The sequence below is a fragment of the Triplophysa rosa genome, linkage group LG15 (assembly GCF_024868665.1).
Source record: "Triplophysa rosa linkage group LG15, Trosa_1v2, whole genome shotgun sequence".
Taxonomy (NCBI): domain Eukaryota; kingdom Metazoa; phylum Chordata; class Actinopteri; order Cypriniformes; family Nemacheilidae; genus Triplophysa; species Triplophysa rosa.
Window position 1 is genome coordinate 18503436 of NC_079904.1, and position 24474 is coordinate 18527909.

The window sequence follows — 24474 nt, forward strand, 5'->3', positions numbered from 1 at the left end:
AAAATCCAAAAGACCTAATCAAAGAGTACGTAAGTGGCATATTTTTTATTTTTAGAACAAATTTTATTTGTTATGCCGGCAAAAAGCAATGGCAATGATTAGGGGTGTAACGATGCACTCAGCTCACGATTCAGTACATATCTCGATACTGGGTTCACGATACGATACACATATCGATATTTTGAACAAAATTCAAAAATGTTAACAATTTCAGTAACTTATTTTGTTGCACATACAACTTAATAAAGAATTTTAACATTTTAAGGCTTAACTGAAATTAGAATTAAGATCAGTGTCAATTTTGACAGCAAATTTTGATTTAGTTTTAGTCATAGTCTTTTCACTAAAATGCAATTTAGTTTTAGTCATCCCAATTTATCATGGTTTTAGTCTATTTTTAGTCGACGGGATCTACATTACAGTATATTAGTCTACTAAAATCTATCTGGATTAACTCATTTAATTGGTGTAATTAAATGTTCCATACAAAGATTGAACTGTTTCAACATAATTTTCTTTACCTTGGAATTAAATTAAACCAGGTCATTACCTTAATTTTTCAGAAAAGTTGAGTAACTACTGGATATGCATTGTTGTAACACAGAGAATATTAGACCATGAACGACATGTAGCAGTTCATTCAGTCTCATTTTGACTCAATTGACTCGTTCGTTCAGTGAAGGGCGTGTTCATTCAGTACATTCAACCAATGAAACGCTCTGACACACTCAAGCGCTATTGGCTCGTGTCTCTTTGAAGCTGCGCTGTCTTTGCTTGAGACAGTAATGAATGAGAAAAATCTTTCAAAAAGACATATTACATAAACTGTATTACATTTCTTCAATCATGCAGATCGCATACTTGTTTTTTAGCATGTCATTCGATCTTTTAATATACAGTACGACTCACTTCATCGCTTCTCTGATCGGACTGTTTTGGCTTACTTTATGTTGCATATCACGTTATGCAGCAGCTCACGATAACGGATAAATTAACATTGGCATTTAAAAACGTTTGTGCTCCCTTTGTAATGAGTTTCGGGGTGACTCGCCTGCAGTCACGCTTCAAGTTTGCTGTGTTTTAACGGCGATAGTGAAGGAAAATATGACACTTTGTAAACCACTTGGAGACACAGATTGTCTTCTGCTTCTCTCTCTACCGCATATGTGAGATAAGCACACGTGACGCGCTGGCGCAGTGTAGGTACGAATACCTTGACCGCTGAACGAATAGAATTAAACATATTGTAAAATATCCCCATCTCTCTACGATGTGCATCATAACATTTTTGCATCTCGAAATATCGTAATACAAAGTATCGTTACACCCCTAGCAATGATTGTTTTTTTATTTACATTACCTTAGGTTGACCAGGCAGATGATTGTGAAAGTGACCTTGCGCAGCTCACTATTGCAGTGTATGTTGTTCGGAAGGAGGGAGGAGAATTTCTTCAACCGCCTGATGACATAGGCATTGTGATTGAGGGTGTGAAAGTTTTGAATCAAGTGACTTCGGTCACATCAGCTTGTGGGCATGATGTACGTAATCAACTTGGTTTATCCGAAACCCCTTCGATTTACTTTCGAGGTCGTCCAGAAAGTTTTCTTGCAACTTGATCAACACAAAATTTCACAGAGTTAGTAGATTACAGTAAATGTGTCACATTGAAGCACTTCTCATTTAATGTTTATTATGGTTATCAGGGCTCTAGACTAACTTTTTGCACTGGTTGCACTGGTGCGCCTAACTTTTTTTCTTAGGTGCACCAGCACAAAAGTTAGGTGCACCCAAATTTTCGACCGCATCGCATTTAACACCGCAGTTTTACAAGTTCACTTTTTTTTTAAATCGCTGTCCATATAGGCAATATTGACTTGTAAATGATTAACTAACAATCTGGTCAACATAAAGTTCTTTATTTGAAGCACAATTTTACAAGAAAGCAGGGTTCTAGAGTAACACTTGAGAGAGGTGGCACTGGTGCTACCAAGTTATTCAGTTGGTGGCACCAGCCTTTAATTTGATAGCACCAGAGTCGTGGGGTGAGGTAAGAAAAAAGAATCACTAAAACTTCATTAAAATGTGTTTAATACATTAATAAATCAATTAGAAATTAATACAAATCATTGTTTATGATTGAATTATTTTTATTGTATATGTAAACTCTCTTTCAACACTTTACCATATTTAAAGCACATCTTTCTTAAANTTTAAATAATATGACATATCACGAGATATCGGAAAAGAGGCCGCATGCTCTCTGGGGAACACTGCAACATTATTATGGTCCCTCCGTGAGGTACAGGCTCTGGCATGTTACCTAAAAACAGTAGCCTAAACTGATGTAATGTAATAGTGCAAATGACTACATAAAAACCTCACAGTTTCAACACAAACTGAACATCTTTTATGAATTACGCTATAGCGACAGTCGTTTTAGCTGGGGGAACCTAATGAACTCGGTTGAGTGAGGTTACGGGGGGAGGGGCTGTTCGCATCACATAACTTATAAATTACAAAAGTAATTCATGGATTTACACCTTTCCTGCTACAAGCCAGCTGTGGCTACTTAATTGTTTACTTAAATGTCACATATTAAAAGCAATAATGCTAACCAACTTCGACTGTAAGCTCTGGAAAGTATTGTATGTGAACGGCATTGTTCAATATATATTTTTGAAATATTTTCCACAGTCATGTCCTCCTCTCTCAGTGTGACTAGTGAAAGTGGTAGTGAAAAGTACAAACAAAGCATATGCAAATGCATTCATTTCCATTTGATCCCGGTAAGCGGCTGTACATTGCGCATGCGCAAAGCGCGCGCGCGCGCGCGCAGAAGACCCTGGGAAATCACCCCAAAATGAAAAAACTATAATTAGGGTCGTTATTTCGTTTTGGTTTATTTATTTATTGGATTTCCCTTTTAAGGCTGAAATAAGAGGAAACACATCGTTTTTTTAATTTTTGTGCATACAGAAAAACGGAAAAACGAGAATTCGGCTTTTTTTTCGTTTTCAACCTAACGTTTAAAAAACGAATAAACAACTTGAAAACTAGTTTCTCACATGTGGGCGGTATGAAACGCCCCCTTCCGCTGATTGGCAAATCAAAGGTCAGTAAGCGACGTCTTCGGTTGTCCCTAGGTTCCGAATAAATAGTCCTCCGCTGCTGTACAGAAAGTATGTTTCATTGCACATTAAACAACCGTCCACAAATCGTACAGGGCAGATTATAGACTGGACTTTCTTCTGTGCAACCTAGCGCATTTCATATAAATATTTATATCACAAATATTAATGTAGTTCGCATCCGCATCTTTCTAGCTCGCCAGGGTTAAATCTGCGTGGCAAAGCTGCGCGAGACACTGGACCGCACGAAAATGGCGCCGTTTTCTCACTCCCGTTTGTTCAAGTTCAAACTGAAAAACAAATGGCCAAAAGATACACGGACCCAACAACCTCTCGACTGTCCCATTGGAGGCGGGAATTCAAAATAACGGATCGCAACAACCTCTCGACTGTCCCACTGGATGTAAGTAAAGTCAAAATATATAAATAACTTAAATATACTAACTATATACTATTTATGTAAATGTATACTCTGACACGTCTAATTGTATGGCCGCTTTTGGCTGTTTAAACCATTTATTTACACAGTGTAGGCAGCGCATATTTTAGCCGAGATGCTAACGAATATAAGTTAAGATGAAGGTTGTGGAGCTAACGTTAAATGGGTAACGTTAGTGTTAAATGACAAACAATGACTTTTAGCCACTTTTAGCTATTATGTTCACTTTTAGTGAATGTATAGCTCTTTTTTAACTTATTGATGTTTGTGTTGAATGGTTTTTCCACTCATGTTACATAAATTGTCTGTAATTAAATATTTTTATCATTCAGTTCTGTTTTTATCCTTTTAACTCAGAATTTTCAGTATTTTCCAGTTGAGCAGCAAAAAAATGTAAGTATTATATTTATTATGATATTTTCATTATTATGTTATTTGTTATATGCACATGTAAAAATACTCATTGACAATGGAAAATCTGAATAAAGTGGATTATTACAGTTGTTGCTATAAATAGCCTATTGTACTGGTAACCATAGACCAAAACAGTGACTTCCAGGCATTGTAATATTTTGTTTATTGTTACATTTGTAAACCAATTTGTGATGTGCTAAATGATTAAATGTATTGTTTTATGAGACGTTATCTAAATCCCTCTTTTTGGTCTCCATGTCTTATTCGCAGGGGCAACCAAGGCCAACAGACCCGGCCCACCCTGATGCTCATCCTTGCACTGCCTGGGACACCTAAGGCCAACAGGCGCAGCTCCTGTTNTGCACCGTGGGGTGTGCCGGAAACACGAGTAGTTCTGTCTTGGCAGGGTTCAGCTGGAGGTGATGCTCTTTCATCCAAGCCGAGATGTCCTCTAGGCAGGCAGTAATGCGAGCTGCTACAGTGGTATCGTCTGGGTGAAACGAGATGTAGATCTGGGTGTCGTCAGCATAACAGTGGTAGGAGAAGCCGTGTGCCCGTATGATAGGTCCCAAGGATGACGTGTAGATGGAAAAAAGTAGCGGTCCAAGCACCGATCCCTGAGGGACCCCAGTGATCATGTGGTGGGCAGTGGACAGCGAGCCCCTCCATGACACCCTGAAGGATCTGCCAGAGAGGTAGGATTTGAAGCAGCGGAGAGGAGAGCCTGAGATTCCTAGTGATGACAGGGTTGCTAGCAGTATCTGGTGATTGACAGTGTCAAACGCTGCAGATAGGTCTAGCAGAATCAGGACCGAGGATTTAGATTCCGCCTTGGCTAGCCGCAGTGCTTCTGTGACCGATAGCAGTGCAGTCTCAGTGGAGTGGTTTGTTTTGAAGCCAGACTGCTTGTCATCCAGTAGTTTGTTCTGGGATAGGTAGGACGACACCTGGTTGAAAGCTGCCCTTTCAAGTGTTTTTGCAATAAATGGGAGGAGAGAGACAGGTCTGTAACTGTCGGTAGTAGAGGGGTCCAATGTGGGTTTCTTCAGTAGGGGTGTGACCTGGGCCTGTTTGAATGTGGATGGAAAGGTGCCGGTGAGCAGGGAGGTGTTGATGATGTGTGTGAGTGCAGGTGCGATTGTGCTGGAAGTGGCCTGAAGGAGATGGGAGGGTATTGGGTCAAGGGGACAGGTGGTGGGGTGGCTGGAGAGAAGTCTGGTGACTTCAGTGTCAGTCGGTGGGGTGAAAGAGGAGAGTTCAATGTTTGAAGTTAGGGAGGTGTGTACAGAGGTCTGAGGTGCTAAGAATTGTTCGCTGATGGATGATGTTTTCTCAGTGAAAAATACAGCAAAGTCCTCCGCGGTCAAAGATGAAGTGGGTGGGGGAGGAGGGGGGCAAAGAAGAGAGTTAAACGTCTTGAAAAGCTGCCGAGTGTAAGGCGCATTGCTTACCTTGGTGGTATAGAAAGACGTTTTAGCTGTGGTAACACTAGCAGAGAAGGAGGATAGTAGTGACTGGTAGTCCCCTAGGTCAGCAGGATTCTTGGTCTTGCGCCATTTCCTTTCAGCAGCCCTGAGTGTACTCCGTTGTTCACGGAGGATGTCAGACAGCCAGGGGCAGGAGGGGGTGGCGCGGGCTGGAGGGCAGAGGACAAAGGTTATCTAGACAGGATGTAAGTGTTGAGCATAAGGTGTCGGTGGCGGTGTCAGCATCTAGAGATGCACAGTTGGAGGGAAGAGAGGATGTGACTTTAGCAGAGAGGGTGCTAGGAGAGAGAACGCGGAGGTTCCGTCTAAAATAAACGGGTGGTGGTGTTGGTGTAGTGCATATAGGAAGGAGTATGTTGCAAGTGATGAAGAAGTGGTCAGAAATGTGAAGAGGTGTGACTTGAATGTTATCTGTGGTGGAGTTACGGGTGTAGATGAGATCAAGCTGGTTTCCTGATCTGTGAGTACAGGCTGTGGCGAGGCGCGTGAGGTCGAACGAGGCGGTGAGGGTGTGGAAGTCAGAGGCATAGGGTTTCTCTAGGTGGATGTTGAAGTAGGGCTGTGCCGATAAACGATATCATATCGAATCGCGATAGAATGTATTTCAAAAACGATGATAAGCTATTGGCATTTTGACTCGATATGTATTACTCTTACAGTCTAACAGAACGCAGAAATAAACGCAACAACAGTCAGTCAGCGTGCAGCCTTTATCATGCGCGTCAATGTACAAAGTCCATTTCATACTGCACTTGGCAAAGAAAACTCAACATGAGGAGGAAAACATTACTGGAAGCAGAAACAAAGGTGAAACTAACCTCGAGTTGTCATCACGCGGTTTATCAAGTGTCTTATTTTTTTTTCGCAATCGCCGGTTAAACAAAACAAACTTGAGGCGCAATTGCAAGCGAGTTAACGTTACTTCGAAACTCAAGCACAAACGTTTTTATATCCATCGTTAACATATTTGCTAACATGAGCTGGTGCATATGAAGCAAACCAGCGCTGCCCTGTACAGATTAGAGATGTAATGAAGTGAGTTTGTGTGCACATTAAAATAATGAACCTTGTATGTAAGATGCTTGCATGATTAAAGAAATGTACTACAGTTTATGTGAGATGTCTTTAAGGTTCACTGAATACATTGAATGAATCCCACTACTCGAGCAAGAAATTATTGCAGCGTTATGTATGTGTGCAGGTGCTCACTGCTGAGCCAATAGCGTTCGAATGTACGCAGTAACGGAGCCCTTTCATTGGTTGAATGTATTGAATGAACACTCCCTTTACTTAACGAGTCAATTGAGTCAAAATGAGACTGAATGAACTGATACATGTTGTTTATGGCCTAATATCCTCTGTGTTACAACATTAATGCATTAATTAGTGTAGTGCATTAATTTAATTTAATTTTAACTGGTTAAAGGTTAACTTTTGTTAATAAACTGTATTTAAAATAGATTCTTTTAAATACAGTTTTTTAATTGAATATATATCGAAATAAATATTGTTATCAATCAATATAGAAAAAAACTATCGAGTTTACTTTTTTGCCATATCGCCCAGCCCTATGTTGAAGTCCCCGAAGACTACAAGAGGGCCGCTATCCTCCGGGAATGATGAGAGCAACACATCTAACTCTTCAATGAAGTTGTGAAGAGGACCTGGGGGGCGGTAAACAACAACACTGAGCTGAGTGGGAAAAGTGATATTAACAGCATGGTATTCAAATGAATGGTTGTTGCATAGGGAAGATAGTGGGGAATATTTCCAATTATTGTTGATAAGCAAACCTGTGCCTCCTCCTCTTCCGGTTTGGTGGGGAGAGTGAGAGAAGGTGTGCTTAACGCTAGCTTCTTTTGCCTTTCTCAATCCTGGTCCTCGCGACCTCCCGCTCTAAATGTTTTGCATGATCTCTCTTGTTTAAGACACCTGATTTAAATTGAGCAAAACACTAAAGGGTAAGAGAAACTTACAAAATATGCAGAGCGGGAGTCTCGAGGACCAGGATTGATAACCAGATTGAGGTGTTTTGCTTCATCCTTAGAAAAGAATCTTAGGGCGTTTTCACACATAGGGCCACACAAACACAATAAAACATAACATAAAATCCAGGCCTGGTTCTCTCTCGTCCTTCTCCTCCTTTTATGCTTCCCGAGCTCCGCCGTGAGATATGCGTGACAACGCGCAGCTGACGCTCATTATCGACCGGAAAATAAACAGATGCACTCTGACCAATCGAAGGAGAGTTTACTCGCACGTGACTTTTATTAACAAAGTTTGGTCCGTTTGGAAATATTGCCTTGTGAATGCGAACCGAACTAAAATAAATTTCAATATTGTAGTGATTTAACCCCCGGTTCTGGAACAAAGCAATCGATACATAGGTGTGAAAACACCCTTAATTGTTTAGAAGAGGTCCAGATTTGAAAAAAAAAAATTGACCTATAGCAAACACATTTCGACCACTTAAAAATACTGCAACTTTAGGACCTGGAGCTATTGATTGTTTATTGATTACTGAGGACATTTTGCGGTATATGGCAAGTAATTTCTACAAAAAAATCCTAATAGTAGATAATAGATAATATGAATTTTCTCTGCAAAAAAAGTGAAGAGGCCAAAACGTGCAGAAGCAAACTTTTACCCTTCTCTGCCTGTCGGAGAGACTCAAGAAAGTCTTGAAAAAGAAAGACTTGAACTTTTAACAGAGGTTGACAAAAGGCAAAATGAAAGGTTTATCAAGGAAAAAATGGCTCTCAAATTTGCATACAGGTGGCAAGGGGTAGTGAACCAGGAGCCCAGTGTTAAGGACTTCAAGGCGAGGTGGCCTGCGCTTTTCAGACATTCTGAGGTATTAAAACAGGTTAAAGTTAGTTTCTGGTGTTACTTGACAAATACATTATTTTGGTTTGTATAATACAATTTTGTTTGACTGTTGTTGTTGGTTCATATTTATTTTTTAATTTCAGATCAATGCGGAGTTCCATAGGCTTACAGCTACGGAAGACATGTTTCTTGCCCAGCTCGATGCATACATGGGTAATCTAACAGGAGTGATCCGTTCAAGAGGAGGAGCAACCTGTGAGAAGACTGGTGAACTAATTCAAATTTTGGATGAGGTGCGTGTGTTTCACATTGGGGAAAATCCAAAAGACCTAATCAAAGAGTACGTAAGTGGCATATTTTTTATTTTTAGAACAAATTTTATTTGTTATGCCGGCAAAAAGCAATGGCAATGATTAGGGGTGTAACGATGCACTCAGCTCACGATTCAGTACATATCTCGATACTGGGTTCACGATACGATACACATATCGATATTTTGAACAAAATTCAAAAATGTTAACAATTTCAGTAACTTATTTTGTTGCACATACAACTTAATAAAGAATTTTAACATTTTAAGGCTTAACTGAAATTAGAATTAAGATCAGTGTCAATTTTGACAGCAAATTTTGATTTAGTTTTAGTCATAGTCTTTTCACTAAAATGCAATTTAGTTTTAGTCATCCCAATTTATCATGGTTTTAGTCTATTTTTAGTCGACGGGATCTACATTACAGTATATTAGTCTACTAAAATCTATCTGGATTAACTCATTTAATTGGTGTAATTAAATGTTCCATACAAAGATTGAACTGTTTCAACATAATTTTCTTTACCTTGGAATTAAATTAAACCAGGTCATTACCTTAATTTTTCAGAAAAGTTGAGTAACTACTGGATATGCATTGTTGTAACACAGAGAATATTAGACCATGAACGACATGTAGCAGTTCATTCAGTCTCATTTTGACTCAATTGACTCGTTCGTTCAGTGAAGGGCGTGTTCATTCAGTACATTCAACCAATGAAACGCTCTAACACACTCAAGCGCTATTGGCTCGTGTCTCTTTGAAGCTGCGCTGTCTTTGCTTGAGACAGTAATGAATGAGAAAAATCTTTCAAAAAGACATATTACATAAACTGTATTACATTTCTTCAATCATGCAGATCGCATACTTGTTTTTTAGCATGTCATTCGATCTTTTAATATACAGTACGACTCACTTCATCGCTTCTCTGATCGGACTGTTTTGGCTTACTTTATGTTGCATATCACGTTATGCAGCAGCTCACGATAACGGATAAATTAACATTGGCATTTAAAAACGTTTGTGCTCCCTTTGTAATGAGTTTCGGGGTGACTCGCCTGCAGTCACGCTTCAAGTTTGCTGTGTTTTAACGGCGATAGTGAAGGAAAATATGACACTTTGTAAACCACTTGGAGACACAGATTGTCTTCTGCTTCTCTCTCTACCGCATATGTGAGATAAGCACACGTGACGCGCTGGCGCAGTGTAGGTACGAATACCTTGACCGCTGAACGAATAGAATTAAACATATAGTAAAATATCCCCATCTCTCTACGATGTGCATCATAACATTTTTGCATCTCGAAATATCGTAATACAAAGTATCGTTACACCCCTAGCAATGATTGTTTTTTTATTTACATTACCTTAGGTTGACCAGGCAGATGATTGTGAAAGTGACCTTGCGCAGCTCACTATTGCAGTGTATGTTGTTCGGAAGGAGGGAGGAGAATTTCTTCAACCGCCTGATGACATAGGCATTGTGATTGAGGGTGTGAAAGTTTTGAATCAAGTGACTTCGGTCACATCAGCTTGTGGGCATGATGTACGTAATCAACTTGGTTTATCCGAAACCCCTTCGATTTACTTTCGAGGTCGTCCAGAAAGTTTTCTTGCAACTTGATCAACACAAAATTTCACAGAGTTAGTAGATTACAGTAAATGTGTCACATTGAAGCACTTCTCATTTAATGTTTATTATGGTTATCAGGGCTCTAGACTAACTTTTTGCACTGGTTGCACTGGTGCGCCTAACATTTTTTCTTAGGTGCACCAGCACAAAAGTTAGGTGCACCCAAATTTTCGACCGCATCGCATTTAACACCGCAGTTTTACAAGTTCACTTTTTTTTTAAATCGCTGTCCATATAGGCAATATTGACTTGTAAATGATTAACTAACAATCTGGTCAACATAAAGTTCTTTATTTGAAGCACAATTTTACAAGAAAGCAGGGTTCTAGAGTAACACTTGAGAGAGGTGGCACTGGTGCTACCAAGTTATTCAGTTGGTGGCACCAGCCTTTAATTTGATAGCACCAGAGTCGTGGGGTGAGGTAAGAAAAAAGAATCACTAAAACTTCATTAAAATGTGTTTAATACATTAATAAATCAATTAGAAATTAATACAAATCATTGTTTATGATTGAATTATTTTTATTGTATATGTAAACTCTCTTTCAACACTTTACCATATTTAAAGCACATCTTTCTTAAAGCTACTTTCTTCCTTTATTTGTTGTGAACGACTCCTATAAGAGAACACAATTCCTTTAATATCAGTGAGTGTTTTTGGGCCCGTCCGTTGTTGTTTGATGAACATTATAAACAGAGATCTTTATTATGCTGCTGCCCCTTTAAGAGCTCGCGCAATATACTGGAACACGTGTTTTGTTGCCCAACTGTTTGGTCACGAAACAAACTGAATACCTTTACAAGGTTTCTTGTTAATATGGTAATTTTTAGTTTATTTAGTGTTAATATGTCCGTTTCAGAGTAAGAAGGCGTGAAAGAGAACTCCGTTTAGTATTTTGTGCTCTGACTCTCTGGGCGCACGCATATCTCAAACAACCCGCGAGACCTGAAGGCTTTTAGTGATTATTCTTCATGAAAGCTGCATTGATACACGTTTGGCTTCTATCAAAAGCGACTTACAAATAAATAGTATTTAGCGTGATTATAATGTTTTGTATGCTTTGCAGTATTGTTAGAGTTCTTTATACAATAGTTTAGTGCATAAAGTTTAAACACATGTGTCCTGCATTAGCAGGCATTATGCATACAATACTTGCAACACATTTCGTTATCTTTGCTGTTTTGTACCTTAGCAGGGGAAATTCTTGTATTCTGAATATTTATTTAAGTTGCAAGATTGAGCGCTTCACTCGTCTGCTTTTTCGGTCCTTCGCCTCTTACCCGTAACCCGCGAATTACATCTTTGGGGGCAGGGGCACTGATAGATAAGTGAATGGTTGAAGGAGGGGAGACGAAAATGAGTGACTGAATGCGCAGCTTGCGCAATATAACATTTATGCACATTAAATTTATAATATGCAAAAATTATATATTGATCAGTTTGACAGTCGCAACGGTGCGACCATTAGGAAAAACTTGTCGCACTGGTAGGAAAAATTGTCGCAAAATGAGACCATTTAGTCGCAGTCTAGCGTGTCAGATCATTGGTTATGATTTTCGGACAGATCAGGCCTTAACTTTCGCAGAGACTTTTTTCCCCTCGAACGGCCGGTCGCACCGGTGCGACCTCAGATTTTTTTCAGTCGCACCATTGAGAAATTTGGTCGCACTCTAGAGCCCTGGTTATATGTATGGATTGATTACATGTAGCTCAGTGACTGACTACTGTGCTGTTATAAAGAGTATGTCATGATGTTTTTGTAACATATTTTTATGAATATTTTAAAAGCTCAGTTTTGGGCATATAAGGTATGGCGCAGTATAAAAAATGGAATGGATCAGTCAATGTTAATGAAATGTTCAGTTTATTTTATAAACAAAATTTGCAGAGAAAACTCTTCTGTTACATTTTTGCAATGCAGAGAATGCTGTCATTGTGTATGTTCTCAATATATGATATTGTCAAAAGCAGCTTGAGTCTCTTGATATAATTTGTTTTCAGAAAAAAATCACAAATAAAAAAATATATTTTTAGCAATAATTAAGTATGAATTTCATGTTTGTAATAAAATAAACATTGAATACATTTAAGTTGGAATGCTGTAAAATTATGTTAGGCTAATGTAAATATTAGGATTGAATTAATGTAATAATGTGAGTTTAACTGACCTTGCGATATTAAGTTGGTCAAAAGCAAAATAATAAGTTGAAAAAACTTAATTTATTTAGGTGTTACCAATTGAAGTAATTTTTTAAAGTTGATTCAACTGTTCGCTTTTTACAGTGTACAATTGTATACGAGCCAAAGTCATATCATCCATGCTTCGATGGAAAATCCATCTTCGTGACTGGAACACTGCAGTGCACAAGCTTAGAATTAACATAACATTATCATTATTTTTTAACTGGTGTGGACACTGCTTTAGTTATTTATAGTTATTATCATTCATAGTGTGAATAATAATTATAGTAAGCTTAAATTATGGCAACTACACCATGTGTGCTAGATTGGTTATTTGAAGCAACTCACAAAAATTGGCACAAACCAATGATATTAATATTAACAAGATGTGCCACTGCCATTACAATGAATGGAGAGGAATGCAACGCTCAATATGGCCGCTCTAGGGAAGGAGGTCCTGCCTTCCAGTGAAACGAGCCAATCATCAATCAAAATTGACTGACGATTCTCTGGGGCGGGGCTCTCGTGAGGCGCTTGCCAGCCTGGGTGCCTGCGCAGTAGATGAAGCGACATCGGAAAAGGTAATTTTACCTCAATTTAAGCGAGGCACACTAAAGTTATGGTACAGTTCATGTCTTGTTTAGTTATTGATCGGAAACATGCTGTTTAATTGTGATTTATGCAATCGATATTAAAATTTCTGCCTTCCCCCATTCAAGTCTATAGGACTATGACACAAATAACTGCCCAGAGACATTGCAAACTAGGGATGCACAGATACCATTTTTTAAAGACCGAGTACGAGTACAGATATTTTTTTTCTGGTACTCGTCGATACCGATACCTATAACCGATGCCTGTATAATGTACAACAATGTTAATAAACCAGTATCTTACTGGTACATTTTCTTTTTTTCTTTAGTTTTTAGGTCTACTTAAATTTAAGTACTATTTTTAATCAAGTTCTATTTTTTAAGATAAGTAGCACAATTTTACTAGCACATTTACTTCAGTTTACTAAAGTAAACAATATACTCTGTGGTCAAATTATAAAAAAATTTAAGGGGGGTGGTGTGGTAAAATGTGAGTGTATTATAACTTGTTCGCCGCAAAGAGCGTTTGTTTAAGTTAACCAGACTTTTATTTTGACGGATCGCCGCAAATGGTGTATGTTTATGTGTTCGTGTCCTCGTGCAGTGAAACGCTGGCGCTGAAAGCTCCACAAGCACAATGCGTTCAGTACACGCAACCGCACCACTCTTTCACACACGGTAACGCCAAACAAGCAGAATACATATTTAAACAGTATCTGAATATTTTGTTAACTGTTACGTTAGCTGTTAGCTGTTCAGCGCTAATTTCTTGTTAGGAAATGCCTGGATTCCTCGATTCCGTCCGCGTTTTCCGCATTGTGGAAATCATAGGGCTCTATGTATGTCATGTGAGGTATCGGTCTTTGGTATCGGTGTGTCATTACGAGTACGAGTACATGAGCTTGGTATCGGGCTGATAACGATACTGGTATCGGTGCAGCCCTATTGCAAACATGGCTGCCGAGTGGCACTACTTCCGTAAACGGACTTTGCACAAACGTTCAACCGATTGGAAACGCTCACTGGAAGTGCTCACTGCATCAACTTTGAAATTTATTTCCCAGCAACTGACAAAAAGTTTTGCAACCTTCCTCTTCGAAAAGGCATCATGCCAGCCTTCATCACATTCAAGTTAGTTGTTTTGCCATTTTATGGCCAAAATGCATCAAAGGTTCATGCTAATGCAATTTGGGACAACCAACATCCTCATGCACACCAAGTAGACCTTGTTGTGTAAAGGAGCATGACACATTGTTCGAATCGATGTGTGTTGATAACATGGTTTGATTTTATGTAGGACAGGCGGGAATGGACCAAAGTTTACATGTTTTTGGGTGTGTGTGTGTGAGCGTGTCTGTGTTTGCATATGAACAAGAAAGAGGAGGCACTCCCATCCCTCTAAAGTGCATGCCTAAACACACCCCACACAGATGTATTGTATTGTCATTGTGTTAAATGTCTGTACTAGAAGCTTCCAACACCAAAGAAAATTCCTTGTGTGTGCAAGCACACTTGGCAATAAAGCTCTTCTGATTCTGATCTGATTCTGATTCTGATTCTGATGTAAGCAATCGTGTAAATGTGTGTGTGTGGGTGTGGACATGTTTTTATATCCCGGTGGGGACTTAAACCTGATTGCACACCAACACATGAGGACTCGTGTCACCATGGGCAAAAAAGCTTATAAATTGTGTACAGAACAATATTTTTAAAAAATCTAAAAATGCAAAACGTTTTCTATGATCTTTGGGTTTAGGGGTAGGGTTAGGGGATAAAATATACAGTTTGTACAGTATAAAAAAACATTACACCTATGGACTGTCCCCACGCAGATAGTAAACCAGACGTGTGTGTGTGTGTGTGTGTGTGTGTGTGTGTGCGTTCATGTTTGTATATCCCGGTGGGGACCTAAACCTGAACACACCAACACATGGGGACTCTTGTCACCGTGGGGACCAAAATTGAGGTCCCCAGGGGCAAAAAAGCTAATAAATTGTACAGAACAATATTTTTTACAAATCTAAAAATGCAAAAAGTGTTCTATGATCTTTAGGTTTAGGGATAGGGTTAGGGGATAGAATATACAGTTTGTACAGTGTAAAAACATTACGCCTATGGACTGTCCCCACGGGGATAGTCAACCAAAGCCTGTGCGTGTGTGTGTTCATGTTTGTATATCCCGGTGGGGACCTAAACCTGAATACACACCAACACATGGGGACTCGTGTCACCGTGCACAGTAAAAATAAAAGGTGCCTCAAATATCCTGTTGTGTACTCAAAGAACCTTAAACTGTATTTTAAGTGCTCCAAAGCTCTTCTTCTCAATAAAAGGGTTATGGTGGAACCATCTACAGTCTTTGTGGTTCTTCCAGGAACCTAGAAGATTCTTGAATAACCCCATATTCAGTTGTGAAGTTCTGGAGTCACCTTTTCACTACACTGGGACCTCAAAGTGCTTTGCGGGTTATTGAAGGAACTCAAATTCAAAAAAATGGTTCTTGTAAGATCTGTAAACTTGTAAGTGGTTCCTGAAGAATCTCTCTTGTACATGACAGTATCTAGAGGAACCCCACAAAATTCTGCATGAAATAGGGATTTTTAGTGTCTGATCATTTTGATGTTTTATGAGAATGAGAATAGTCCAAAGTTTAGTTTTTGGCCCCTGCTAAGTGAACGCACATTTTAAAATCATGCACATGATTAGAAAAGGCTAAATGTTATTTTGAAAAAATTCAGCAAGCTTTTTAATTTTATATTTCTTACAATTTGTATTATATAATTAATTATATTGATATATAATAAATAAACATTTTTATTCTATAAGTGGATCCTAAGTCACTGAAATCTTTTGAAAATGTAAACGTTGTTGTGCTTTCCAAACAAACTGCTGCTGCTCTCTGTGTTTATTGTGCAGTCTCGCCCTCCACAGTACTGTGGCGCTGTTGGCCCAATGTCTCAGCGTCAAGGCATGTGCCATGTGGCGCTTTCGTTAGCATGTGTGTTTAACTTTTTCCAGCTCTGCGCAGATCGATCACCTTATGACAAAGAGCATACGGACTTAGAATAACATCTCTAAAGCATACAGATCAGTCAGTTCACAAATAGCTCTCACTGTGCTTTGATGTCGCCGATCCGTCTGCGATCAAACATCAGTGGCACAAGTGTTCACCGGTGTTGTTCCGCTCGCGCGACAGGCGGGAATTCAAAATAACGGATCGCAACAAGGTCCGTGGTCCGTGTATCATCTGATCATTTGATTATTCCATTCAATATAACAAACGGAAAAAGAAAAAAAACAGTCGATATTTCGTTTTTCCGTATGCACAAAAATAAAAAAACGATGTTTTTCTTCTTATTTCATCTTGAAACGGGAAATCCATTAAATAAATAAACCAAAACGAAATAACGACCCTAATTACTGTTTTTCTCATTTTTGGGTGATGTTGCACGGATTTCTGCGAGCGCGGCAGCGCGCCTAGAGCTCTTCACGAATCTCGCGATCGATCAGTTATCATTTACAATGGCTTCACTCGAGCTGTACATGTTTCATATTCATCAAATGTTTTTAAATAATATGACATATCACGAGATATCGGAAAAGAGGCCGCATGCTCTCTGGGGAACACTGCAACATTATTATGGTCCCTCCGTGAGGTACAGGCTCTGGCATGTTACCTAAAAACAGTAGCCTAAACTGATGTAATGTAATAGTGCAAATGACTACATAAAAACCTCACAGTTTCAACACAAACTGAACATCTTTTATGAATTACGCTATAGCGACAGTAGTTTTAGCTGGGGGAACCTAATGAACTCGGTTGAGTGAGGTTACGGGGGGAGGGGCTGTTCGCATCACATAACTTATAAATTACAAAAGTAATTCATGGATTTACACCTTTGCTGCTACAAGCCAGCTGTGGCTACTTAATTGTTTACTTAAATGTCACATATTAAAAGCAATAATGCTAACCAACTTCGACTGTAAGCTCTGGAAAGTATTGTATGTGAACGGCATTGTTCAATATATATTTTTGAAATATTTTCCACAGTCATGTCCTCTCTCAGTGTGACTCTTTTAGTGGTAGTGAAAAGTACAAACAAAGCATATGCAAATGCATTCATTTCCATTTCATCCCGGTAAGCGGCTGTACATTGCGCATGCGCAAAGCGTGCGCGCGCAGAAGACCCTGGGAAATCACCCCAAAATGAAAAAACTATAATTAGGGTCGTTATTTCGTTTTGGTTTATTTATTTATTGGATTTCCCTTTTAAGGCTGAAATAAGAAGAAACACATCGTTTTTTTATTTTTGTGCATACAGAAAAACGGAAAAACGAAATATCGACTGTTTTTTTCTTTTCAACCTAACGTTTAAAAAACGAATAAACAACTTGAAAACTAGTTCTCACATGTGGGCGGTATGAAACGCCCCCTTCCGCTGATTGGCAAATCAAAGGTCAGTAAGCGACGTCTTCGGTTGTCCCTCGGTTCCGAATAAATAGTCCTCCGCTGCTGTACAGAAAGTATGTTTCATTGCTCACATTAAACAACCGTCCACAAATCGTACAGGGCAGATTATAGACTGGACTTTCTTCTGTGCAACCTAGCGCATTTCATATAAATATTTATATCACAAATATTAATGTAGTTCGCATCCGCATCTTTCTAGCTCGCCAGGGTTAAATCTGCGTGGCAAAGCTGCGCGAGACACTGGACCGCACGAAATGGCGCCGTTTTCTCACTCACCGTTTGTTCAAGTTCAAACTGAAAAACAAATGGCCAAAAGATACACGGACCCAACAACCTCTCGACTGTCCCTTGGAGGCGGGAATTCAAAATAACGGATCGCAACAACCTCTCGACTGTCCCATTGGATGTAAGTAAAGTCAAAATATATAAATAACTTAAATAACTAACTATATACTATTTATATAAATGTATACTCTGACACGTCTAATTGTATGGCCGCTTTTGGCTGTTTAAACCATTTATTTACACAGTGTAGGCAGCGCATGTTTTAGCCGAGATGCTAACGAATATAAGTTAAGATGAAGCTTGTGGGGCTAACGTTAAATGGGTAACGTTAGTGTTAAATGACAAACAATGACTTTTAGCACTTTTAGCTATTATGTTCACTTTTAGTGAATGTATAGCTCTTTTTTAACTTATTGATGTTTGTGTTGAATGGTTTTCCCACCCATGTTACATAAATTGTCGTAATTAAATATTTTTATCATTCAGTTCTGTTTTTATCCTTTTAACTCAGAATTTTCAGTATTTTCCAGTTGAGCAGCAAAAAAATGAAGTATTATTTTATTATGATATTTCATTATTATGTTATTTGTTATATTTGCACATGTAAAAATACTATTGACAATGGAAAATCTGAATAAAGTGGATTATTACAGTTGTGCTATAAATAGCCTATTTTACTCCTTAACCATAGACCAAAACAGTGACTTCAGGCATTGTAATATTTTTTTATTGTTACATTTGTAAACCAATTTGTGATGTGCTAAATGATTAAATGTAATGTTTTATGAGACGTTATCTAAATCCCTCTTTTTGGTCTCCATGTCTTATTCGCAGGGCAACCAAGGCCAACAGACCCAGCCCCCCTGATGCTCATCCTTGCACTGCCTGGGACACCTAAGGCCAACAGGCGCAGCTCCTGTTCTCTTTTTGCCATAAATACTTTAGCAATGCAAAATTGTGAAATGTACTATAGAAATAATTTTGACTTTGACTACATGGATCCTCACACCACCTGGTAATAGCAGGAAACCCATTTGGAGAGAACAGCATTGTTTTCTCGAGCTCGCAAGGATTTGCTTTTTGGCAAATTACAACTTTACCATGGGTGTAGGCCTTGCTATGAGAGACTACTTTTTTGCTGGACTTTTTTACAATTGTACATTTGTACAAAGTACCTGAAATATTTCTGTATGTACAGTATATTTAAAATTAAGGCAAATTATTTGGTTAGTTTTGTTAAGATAAAGACTTTCATTTATAACAATATCACCAACACAATATTAATTATACATGTGATTTCATGAATTTAGAATGGTAATGTTCAATATTGACCATTCTGTAAATATTTATTCAATGTAAATTGTTGTTGTTATCAATAAACTGTTGTATTTGATTTAGTATTTCTGCTTATTAAAATATTGTGAATAGCAAATATAAACTGTGAAATGGTGCCTTGAAGCACCAAGATGGTTCCAGACCATTTAATAAAAGGGATCCCCAAGAAGCCTTGAGGGTTCCTCAGAGAACGCCCTTCATTAAGCGGTGCCTTGAGTTTCCCCTGAGGGTTCCGCCGGCGTGGCAATGTGAAGAACCCCAAATGGTTCCTCAAAGTACCTTTAATTTTTACAGTGTGGGGACCAAAATTGAGGTCCCCAGGGGCAAAAAAGCTAATAAATTGTACAGAACAATATTTTTTACAAATCTAAAAATGCAAAAAGTGTTCTATGATCTTTAGGTTTAGGGATAGGGTTAGGGATAGGGGATAGAATATACAGTTTGTACAGTATAAAAACATTACGCCTATGGACTGTCCCCACGGGGATAGTCAACCAAAGCCTGTGCGTGTGTGTGTGTGTGTGTGTGTGTGTGTGTGTGTGTGTGTGTGTGTGTGTGGTGAGAGAAGGGAAGCTAGCTTCACATGCTTGCTCAACTGTGACATGGTTTGTGCTCAAGTGTGAAGTCGTGATCTCTTCCGAAAATATCACGTTTCAAAGTTACTGAGGGGGAAACGTGCATTTTGTTGTTGTCGGTCACTGTTACTGTCAACCAGATGAGATGTAATCTCTGCAGTCAACAAGCACCAGCCTAAGTGATTTAAACTATGTGTCATATAGGCCTATTATAATATTCACACACTGAATTTACTATAATTTTTGCGTTCTAAAACTAATACACACTATTATTTGTAAACGCAATGTTGTGCACATTGAAGACTTAAATGCACTTTTTTTAAGGTTTGCTAAAAAGGTGACAGAGACTTACTTTAGCTGCAAAACACAGTCGGGCGACGCTCAAAACCTGCCCAATGGCTGAATTGGCTAATTTCTATATCACCTAACCCACAATACTGAACTTGTCATAAACTTCAAAGTAAAAGGTTATTCACTGGCTCTCTTTCATCCATCATCCATCTCTCTCACCTTGCATTTTAGATAGGTCATGTACAGTTGCAAGCGCATTCACACACACAACACTGTTGGCATGGTACAAGGTGCCATGTAACATCTGCAATTCTGCATACGATGACCCTCTTTAGTTGGCGGCCTTTAACATCACAACCACTTTACAGTCTTCTCACTCTCACACACCACCAACAATCAGGGTGTTTCAAAGTCATATCATAGAGCCAAAATCTCACATATAACCAAACAAGGATCAGGAGTGTTAGCTCCTCACACACACAAGCTGACCATACAAGGTGACCAAAATCTAGATGAAAGGTTAAAGATAAATCGCACCCACACATGCCATAGTAAGTGCTCTCTCCAACGAACAAACAAACGAATGGTACTAGTACTACTGAATCATAATAGAAGTGTCTGAGATAAATTTATATCTAGAGATTAAACATGCTTATAACGTTTCCAAAGCAGTATCTCATCTAAAGGATCGTTCACATAAAATGACCAAAAAAATGACATCACAAAACAACTACAATAGATAGAAAGAACCAATGGGATAACATTCAGATGACAACTTAGCAGACTATTTTACATTTTATAAAACTAAAATGCACATTTCATAAAATGCATTAGTTAAATTGTAAAAAAATCCATGTCTTCTGTCATTTTAGCAGTCATACGGGCCCTCCAGTAGCTAGTCTCAGCGGTCTCATTGGCAGACAGACAAGGCACTTTTGATAGCCTTCATCACCTCTGACTTCCCTCTGTGGACCAACTGCATGACTGGCATTTAGGTTACCTTGGCAACTACTTACAGCCTTCAATCGAGAACAAGAGTGAAAGCCTGTGTGTTTGAGGAGCTCTGTTAAAAAAAGAATAAGTTCTGATTGCAACCGAACATTCTGTAACAGTCATTTTCTCGAATGGGCCATAGCTGTTTGCAACGGAATACATGCATGCTGCTCACTGTATAGTATACTGCATATGGCCTACTATTTGTTTGAAATAGAATTTGTGCAGTTATTTGAGGTGACATTACCCTTCTCAAGTTCATACTAGATGGTTGAGTGCATACTGCATAGTGTAGAGTAGATCATTTGGAAAGTGCAATACACTTATCCAAGCATCCCCTAAAACATTTTAGAACAGAGAATAGTAATTCACATTATAAACTGACCCTAAAAATAGAAGTGTAAGGGAAAAGAATGTACAAAATATTCCTAAGTACTAGACATGTGCCAATATTTGGTAATGTGATTAACCGCGGTAATGGATTTGCGCGATGTTGTTATTGCGGGCACTTTCAAATACCGTGAAAAAATATAGGTCAGCATTTTGATTTTTAGAACGTGTATTTGTTTATTTTTCATCAACCGGATAAAAGTACACTGCATGTATGCTGCGTAGGAATGCGCACTCTGATCTAAACAATCCCATTCCCCATGTGGAGATGCCTACGTGTGTGTGCTGCTGAGCAAAAGACGCATGCGCACTCTGATGTAAACAGTACCACATGGAGAGGAAGCATGGCGGAAGAAGGAACGCTGCCTACGATTTATCCCCCTTCTAAAAGGGTGAAGTCTGAGGTTTGGAAATATTTTGGGTTAAAAGTAAGCCGAGCGATTAAATTTGACAGTGTGGCAGAATAATTATTTTAATTATATGTTGATGGAACGCAATAAAGTCATACACTGTCACAAAGTGCGAGTGAATTTGCTGTTTATAAATGTTTAGCTTGCTATAATAGTTAACACACTGGCTTGGCTTGTTATTCAAACAATAATAATAATAATATGAATTGTAGTACTAGCGTTGTACAGACATAAGTATATTTAAAAGCAGATAACAAAAGTTGTTCTTTTGCAGTTTGCACTTTATTCTGTTTGAATAAACTCACTTTATACATTATTACGGTGTGTTGTTTTATTTATATTTAAATGTTTGAGGTTCTCTTTATTATTTAAAATAATTAAAGTTGTTAGCAAGAGGAAAACACTGAAGTTGGTTAATATTTTCAACCTGTCCCTGATAGCACACATACATCTGGTTTACGTCTATTTGACGTCTGCATTTACATCTGCAAGACATCTACAATACATCATTTGCTCATCTGCAATACGTCTCGGAGATGTCTGCTGTCAGACGTCATATAGACATCTAGAAGATGTCTGTAAGATGTTTATGATTTAGAATGGATGTACAACAGCTCTGTTTAGCAGAGTTTAAAGATGTTTAGCAGATGTTTTTAAGCAGCAGATCTCCAGATCTTTAGCAGACGTATTACAGACGTTCAGACGTCTCCGAGACGTATTGCAGATGAGCAAACTATGTATTTAAGATGTCTTGCAGATGTAAATGCAGACGTCAAATAGACGTAAACCAGATGGATTGTGCTATCTGGGGTAGTTCTCATATAATTGAATACCATGATAATACAGCTTACCGTGATAAAACCTTAATCAATTAATCGCAGCATGGAAATTTGATACCGGCACATGCCTACTAAGTACTTTATAATGGGCCCTAGAGATCAATTTCCTAAACTGAAATATTGGGGTTTCTGCAAAACTGTACAAATGTTTATGCACAATCATGATACATTGATGGTCACGGTGTTTAAACCAAGTGAAATAAACTTAAAAACTGGTGGTTTTACAATATCAATATATGCAATCACTCAAAACAACAACAGACAACAACAGACCACTCAAAGGCGCAGTTCTTAATTAACAGCGGCCACTAGCGTTGTATTATAGATTTGCCACGAATCGCTAAGTCCAAACACGACGGTGGCCACCACAGCACAAAAAGATGTCGTTCTCATGTTGACGCAGGGAAGAGATTTTGCGGGCATTAGAAAGACTGTAGATAGAGCTATGACTTATGTATTACATAAAATAAAAGGTTTGTGGATTTTAAGTTTAAAAAGAAGGATAAAAGTCAGGCAGGAGCTAGGACCTGCATTAATATTATAAAGACTTTACAGCAGAGACACGTTAGGACTAAGGCTTTTAGCAGATATGTACTCACAGATATCTATGGAGATACTTTCCAGCAGAGAGACGTTGGAGAGAAAGATCGTCTAAAAATAATCCCCGAGGATGCTTTTATTCGGATCAGTATGCGAGTAAGATACTAACATACCAAGATATGTTGTTGTTGTAATATTAGCTGTGTGACGGAGCAGTTTAGAGCGTCATTGTTCATCTGGAACCGCTTTAATATTGTACTCATCCAGATACTTGAGAGAGAGAACGAGAGCGCGTTGGAGCTGAAACTGAAACTGGAGAGCGAGCGAGAGTGCGTTTTATTCTTTTACTCAATGATGAATAAACTTTCAGTTAATCCGCGGGTCACATGCATTCCGCAACGGAGAGCACGATCCGTATGGATCACAGATCATCCCGCGATCCGTTTCACCACGATATTGCAGCAGAGAGGAAGAGAAAATGCGCGTTGTAGAGTTTTATGTCCGTTTAGGGCTGCTGTACAAAACATGGAGGTGAATTCAATGTATGTAGGGCCGCTCTGTATGTAGATATAAATATCTTATACTAAGGTATTACAAACTTAATGGTTCATTACGTAAGGTCTTTATACACCTCTGAAGAAATAGTTTTGTGTATTATATTGTATTTCTGTCAATAGATCCTCCTAAAAATGCTGTATTGTTCCTTTAAAATAGACTGACTGACCCATAACCTCAGCAAAGTGAACACAATGTTGCCTCACTGTAACATAACTACAGGTCTCAGAATAGCACTCAAAATTATACACTTGCATTACTGCACGCAGCACACAAAACGAAATTATAATGACAGGCGACTGTTCCTCCACAACTTTGTAATCATCATAGTAATACGAAAAACAGTGTCCTCTGATAACACATGAACAATTCCTGTCACAGCCTAGGAGTCTAGGGTGCAGTGGGCTAATGAAACAGCTGTCTTTATGCATACCAAGAAACACCCTGATCATTACTTTAATGAAACAGTCCTCCTCGCTTAACCTCACGAACCTATATGACCAGAGGTGGGTCGTAACGCGCTACATTTACTTCGTTACATTTACTTGAGTAACATTTTGGGAAATATGTACTTTTTAAGTAAAATTAAAAGTGTGTACTTTTACTCTTACTTGAGTAAATTTCTAATAGAAAATCTGTACTTTTACTTCGTTACATAACTTACATTGCGTGACGTTCCTTCGTTCCTTCATTTTAAAATATGCTTTTTAAAACGCGTTGTTTATTTCAAGGTTGTCGTCTCTTTTTACGGGCATTCCCGAGTGATCGATTCTTTT

General features: G+C 38.6%; 1 protein-coding gene across 3 annotated transcripts in view; it reads right to left on the reverse strand.

Moving 5' to 3' along the window:
* Window positions 1–24474, reverse strand: part of ralgps2 (Ral GEF with PH domain and SH3 binding motif 2) — a 177126-nt gene that overhangs the window by 130062 nt on the left and 22590 nt on the right. The gene's annotated exons all lie outside the window — the stretch shown is intronic.